At 35.9% G+C, this 6000-nt stretch overlaps 1 long non-coding RNA gene across 4 annotated transcripts in view; it reads left to right on the forward strand.

Moving 5' to 3' along the window:
- The window catches only part of LOC127483321 (uncharacterized), a 69394-nt gene extending 63877 nt beyond the window's left edge, over positions 1–5517 (forward strand). For all 4 annotated transcript variants that reach the window (XR_016211943.1, XR_016211941.1, XR_016211944.1 and 1 more), the window contains 2 exons: positions 3071–3203; positions 4520–5517. This is a non-coding gene — a long non-coding RNA (uncharacterized LOC127483321). The remainder of the gene's footprint in view (positions 1–3070; positions 3204–4519) is intronic.
- Positions 5518–6000: the final 483 nt, after the last annotated feature.

Genomic DNA, 6000 nt, shown 5'->3' on the forward strand with positions numbered 1-6000 from the left:
ACTTTCAGAACTATGGGCAGTTACATCATTCAAGACAGTAAGTATTTGGTAATTTGTTACAGCGGCAGTAGGAAACTAATATACTGCCAATCCTTAAATTCTGTTTTTGTCTAGAATAGTTTGGTTATAAGAGGAATTATATATCTTCATGACATAGGAAGCTAGGAACGACAGTAAGAGAGCATCTTACTCAAAAACTGACAATCTGCAGCAATGGGACACCAGAAGCTTTTGGAGTTTACTTCCTAGCTTGGGGGTTTGTGGCTTCTATGCTGGCAGCAAAAGAAAGATAAAATAGAAGTCTTTCTACATTTTCTGTATATGTCACACAGATGGATTTTAGATATGAAGCAGAGATTGGATTTTCTCTTCATGAAATTCTTCGACATTATAATTAAGGAAAATTACTCATCGCTTGCAGTAGTCATTTTCAAAAAAAGTAAATTTTCATGTTTTTTGTTTATTTTTTCATAGAGATGCTTGGCAGTAATTTTTTTTGTTATAACTTGAATTTGTGGATCAATATTGTACACAACACTCATTAAGGTAGCTTGTAAGACAACACTAGTATGTACATATAGATTTTTACAAGCTTATATTTTGTCATAACTTTGCTAAACTAATTTGCATCTGTATGTAATCAGAGTAAAGGCCTTGTTAAATTTAGATTCTGGATTAGATAAAATCAGTGCATAAATTCTGACCTAAGGATGTTGGTAAGGCATTATCTTATTTGAGATATGGGGAGACCTTTTTACATATTTATGTAACAAACTGTTAAAATAATTCTGACATCTTTATGTCTTTCTGCTTAAAAAAACCTATAGCTTATCACCTTCTGAAACATCTTCTTATTTTGTCTTTGTTTCTCTCTCTCCTCTCTCCCAGCCTCATTTATTAAGTGCCTATGAGCAACTTGGGCTTGGGCCATCACCTCTGGAGATTTCAGTGGAGGACATCCATCAGTTACATTATTCTTATTAAATATGCGTTTGGAGGGGAGAGAAAGAAAATGTTCTGTTGTATTTTGTAGTGCCCCATGTATTAGTATGGAGTGAGGTTCTGATGCCTGCTTTATGTCACTTTCATTTTTTTCTCTTAAAAATAGGTAGAAAATGTAAACATGTGTAGTTACATAAATGTTATGTCTCTACACACCTGGAATGTATTCCTCAAATGGAATATGTGAAAACGAATTGAAACATTGGGATATTGTAGTTTGTGTGATTAACTCATTAGTAGCCTATTTAAGTGTTACTTTGATATTTCAGTGACTCATAAGTTTTGCCCTTTCTGCATTCACTGGCAGCACAGCTGATTTTTAAAGGACTATTTTTGGCTTCATTGACATTTGTAGCAACCACACTTCCTTTCAGTCCCTTGCTCCCTTTGATGATACTTTCTTTATTGGTGAAAGATGTCTTCAGTATTCATGTTAGAGTCCTCTAAGCAAAGAGGAACTCAGACAGAGCAGCCTTGGACCACTTAACAGCCTTAATTATAATAGTACAAATGGTAAATGACGCCCATAACTTTTAAATTAAGTTTTCCATGCAGGGGTTCAGCAGGGTATTAAAGAATTCATGGCCCCTGCAAATATTAAAAACAAAAGACGAACAACAAAAACCCAGAAGATCAGAAGAAGAAAAAAAAAGCAGCTTATTTGACTTTAAGTTGATTTATGTTTTTGAGCCAGATATGAATAAAGAGAAGCAGTAATTAGTTCATAGATTATTAAAAACAAAGTTAACATTATTATTGCTTTCCAGTTATGCATTTAAAATTTTTATTTTATTGTGTACTAATTATTTTGCAGATTTGACACATTAGTAAACTTTGACTAGTTCTCATATTAAAATCAATTAAAATATATGGATTAAATTTTAATTTTCATCTGTTTGAACTACAATAATGTGCTGAAAAATCTTCATATTTTCTCATAAAGCATATTAATCGCAGATACAATATGTTAATTAGTATATAATTCTTTTAGCACTTTAGAAATTTTCTCATTACACATCTATTTGTTTCACATATATTATTAGTAAAATATGCAATGTTTTGACACATTGTAATTCATAGAGATTTGTTATATCTATCTTATCTGTAAAACGTGATCATAAAATGTCAATCTGGATACAAAAACAAATTTGTATGTAACTGTTCATGTTTGAAGTCAAGATTGTTTTAAATAAACTCAGTTGTAAATGCATAAAACTTCATTCTTATGCTAAAGAAAGAATTTATGGTTATGTGGACCATTGTAAGGGGATTTTACAGTAGGGCAGAGAGACTGGGCTCATATAACATGGGCTAGTTTGAAGCTATAGCCAAAGGCCACTGTAGGGTCAGTGGATAGAAAATCACTAAATGGAAACAGATAAAGAGAATCTGTCTGAATGTACCTAGTAGAATACTTGCTGGAGGCAGGACAGGGTGGTCAGGTAGCACCTGGAAGCTGGTGGGGGATGAGGAACTGATCAGATACTAGGGTGATAAGATTTCAAGGGTGGGGGTATCCTTGTTCAATGAACTTAACAGGATTCTTGCTAAAACTACATTCTACAAAGAAGTGCCCAGATGGGTATAAGATAAAGGTCTGGAGTCTGAAAGTAGTCAACCAAAGAATCTCTGTGACACCATCAGTATACAGAAGTACCATGACAAAATACTAGACTTCTTGATTTCTATGTACAAATTAATTCTAGTCACCATGAAGAAAGTAGTAAATTTTTAAAAAGTGTCTGTAACATAATGGAATGCCATAGAACTAAGGTTGCACAAGATCAGTGTCAACAGCTCCACTCTGAGAAACTGCCTGATTACAACATCACCATATTCAGTTGACTCTTTTGTTGCTACTGCAGTTCATATGCAATTGACTCCACCATGATTGACACAAATAATCTCCAACATGTCTCTGTCTCTATGCAGATTTTAAGTTTCATATATTCAGCAAGAAGAACCTTAGCCATTCACAGGCCAACTCCCCATCTTCTACCTGCCAAAGACAGGGTAAGGAAAATGACTTCCCTTTCTATATCGCTGTCTCTGGCCATCTCTCCTGCAGGTCACATGGAGAACCAAATGTATTGTATGAAATTCTGCCTACTTCAAGGATTGGACATCTCCATGGTCCTTTAGAGTCATCTGAATCTTTTGACACAGCTATGGCAGTCTGTATCTGGAGGCATCACCGCAAGGTACTGTCTATAAGTTGGTTTAAATTTGCAGACTTAGTTGGGGATTTAGAGGAAACAAATCAGGATATAAGAGGGAACAGAGAATGTAAGGTGGTTCCTCATACTATTTAATTGTGACTGCAGAGCCTCCTTGGATTCCATTCTTTTTTTTTTTATTTTTTAAAAAGATTTTGTTTATTTATTTGAAAGCCAGAGTTACAGAGAGAGAGAAAGAGAGGCAAAGAGAGAGAGTTTTCTATCCCAATTCACTCCCCAGTTGGCCGCAATGGCCGCCGGAGCTGCACTGATCTGAAGCCAGGAGCCAGGAGCTTCTTCAGGGTCTCCCATGTGGATGCAGGGCCCCAAGGACTTGGGCCATCCCCTACTGCTTTCCCAGGCCATAGCAGAGAGTTGGATCAGAAGTGGAGCAGCTGGGACTTGAACTGGTGCCCATTTTGGATGCCGGCACTGCAGGTGGTAGCTTTACCTGCTATGCCACAGTGCCAGCCCCAGGATTCCATTCTTTTGATGCTACCTCCATGTGGTGTTGAAGTGTAGCCAGTGTAGGGAAGGAAAAATATCCTTCCCTTTTACTTTTCTTGGAGTCGCTGGCTGGGGCTCCTGGGAGGGAAGACAGAGAAACAAGAGAAAAGTACAAATTTACTTAATGTAGTCTTATATGAGATGGGGAGCTTCATAAAGAAATGAAGGCCTGAAGAAGCAGTAAAACCTGAAGGTCAGTTTATTTTATTTATTTATTTAAACAATGAATGTTATTATTGGGGTACATTATGGTTTGATAAAGAGTGAAGAGTCCTGTACACATACTGAATGACAAAGTGGGTGTGAGCTAATAATAATGAATTGTAGGAAACTTGGCAGGGCATTTTCAGATACTGATTTGTGTCCCTGTGCTTTTGGAGATAAGGATACTTGTTTCCTTGGATATAGGAAGGCTATCTCGCCTATTAGAGTCTTCCAACCTAATTTTGGGGAAGGTCAGAAAATCCTTCAAGGTTTTGTGGCTGTGTCAGGGAGTGGGGGAGGGATATAGCACATGCTATTTCTCAGATTCTTTCTGCTTAAAATCTTCAGTATGCCAAGGTGTCATGTTTTGAAACCCATCACTAGTTGTGTTTATCTTTATGAGTACTGATTGATAATGGGTGGCTTAGGTCACATAGTCCTTGTATGAATCTCTGTGAAACAAGAAAGGCAAAATTGATAATTAAATAAAAATGACATATTTGCCATGCGTAAGTGACTTTGTTATGACATCTAAGTTACACTTACCATGATTCATTTTTTGATGATATATTTATTTCCTTATTTAAAAGGCATAGTGCAGAAAAAGAGGGGAGACAAAGAGATCTTCCACTTACTCACTGGTTCACTTTTGAAATGGCTGTAACAGCAAGGGCGAGGCCAGGCCAAAGCCAGGAGCCAAGAACTCTGTCCAGTTCGTCCACATGGGTGACAAGGACCTGAATACGTGGGCCATCATCCGCTGCATTCACAGTCACATTGACAAGACTCTGGACTCAAATTGAAGCATCCAGGACTTCAACCGGCTCTCCAGTATGAGACACTAGCAACCTAAGCAGTGACCAGCCACACCGTGATTCTTTCTTGCTAGTACACCTTTTTATTTTTTGGTACAGATATTCAATGTAAGATTACCACCAGTTAGCAAAAATTAAGTCAGAGGTTCTGCTTCCATCACAGATGGACCAACTGAAGAAGCTTCTCTGTTCTAGTATCCTCACAGTGCTTTCCAAATGATATAACTCACATTAAGATTTAAAGACAATAATATGAAAAGACCAGAACATATGTATAATATTGAAAATCTAAAAGCACAAACTTTGTCTTATAAATTAGTTATCAATTTGCTAGCTGGCATTGGTCAATTAACTTCTCCTTGAGTCCTTATTAAAGCATTCTCTTATTACATTTCTGATGTCAGAAATTCCTACCTATTGAAAAATGTTGGGACAAATTCTGTGAATTTTACTGTTATCTTGCCCATTAATTTATGCAACTGAGGAAAAAAGAATTTGAATGCTGCTTCATATTTATCAAGATAATTCTGAAAAGGCCAACTGAGTAAAAGGACAAATAGAAAACATGACCTTGGCTTTAGTAGCTACCTTTATTCTACATTAAATAAGATGATGTTCTTCAGAAATAATGGATTATTTTTATATGGCGATCCTACAAAAATTTGTTGAAAAAAGAAATTAAAATTAATATTGTTTATGTTGCAATGATATTTAAATCCATGCTCAGTTTTTTCATAAAATGCATTTTCAATAAACTTTTTAATGATTCCTCATATATGTGTTCTCTTTAATCAACTTTATGAATAAAATTACATTTTCTTCGGGAATATAATTTTCCCTTTTCTTCCTCTGGTATTTTTCTCTTCCCTTCTAAATTGATGTTAATATTATGACTCCTATAGAAAGTATTTAAGCATAAGAGAAAACTCTAATCTCAATGGATAAGATTAAGTTAGATGCTCATGGAATTTTGTGGACAGATCAATAAAATCAGCATGGAGCAATAACAGAGTTTTCCACAACCATGTGTCAGAATGACTTTTCCTCTCTATTGGTTAAAGTCTGTAATGGAGGTTTGGAGCAGAGAGGTGACCTGCTGAGCTGGAAAGTGTGAATGCAGAGCAAGTTTGGTTCTTTGCAAGTGGAGTTAATGGTTTACAATATGCAATTGTATAAACATAAAGACAAAAAACCCTGTTGTTTGGATAACACAAATAGGTAGTACCTACCTATTAATATCAACTCAGTGTTTATTT

This window comes from Oryctolagus cuniculus, chromosome 8, assembly GCF_051225735.1.
Source record: "Oryctolagus cuniculus isolate XC-2025 breed Fujian yellow rabbit chromosome 8, ASM5122573v1, whole genome shotgun sequence".
In the NCBI taxonomy this organism is placed as follows: Eukaryota; Metazoa; Chordata; class Mammalia; order Lagomorpha; family Leporidae; genus Oryctolagus; species Oryctolagus cuniculus.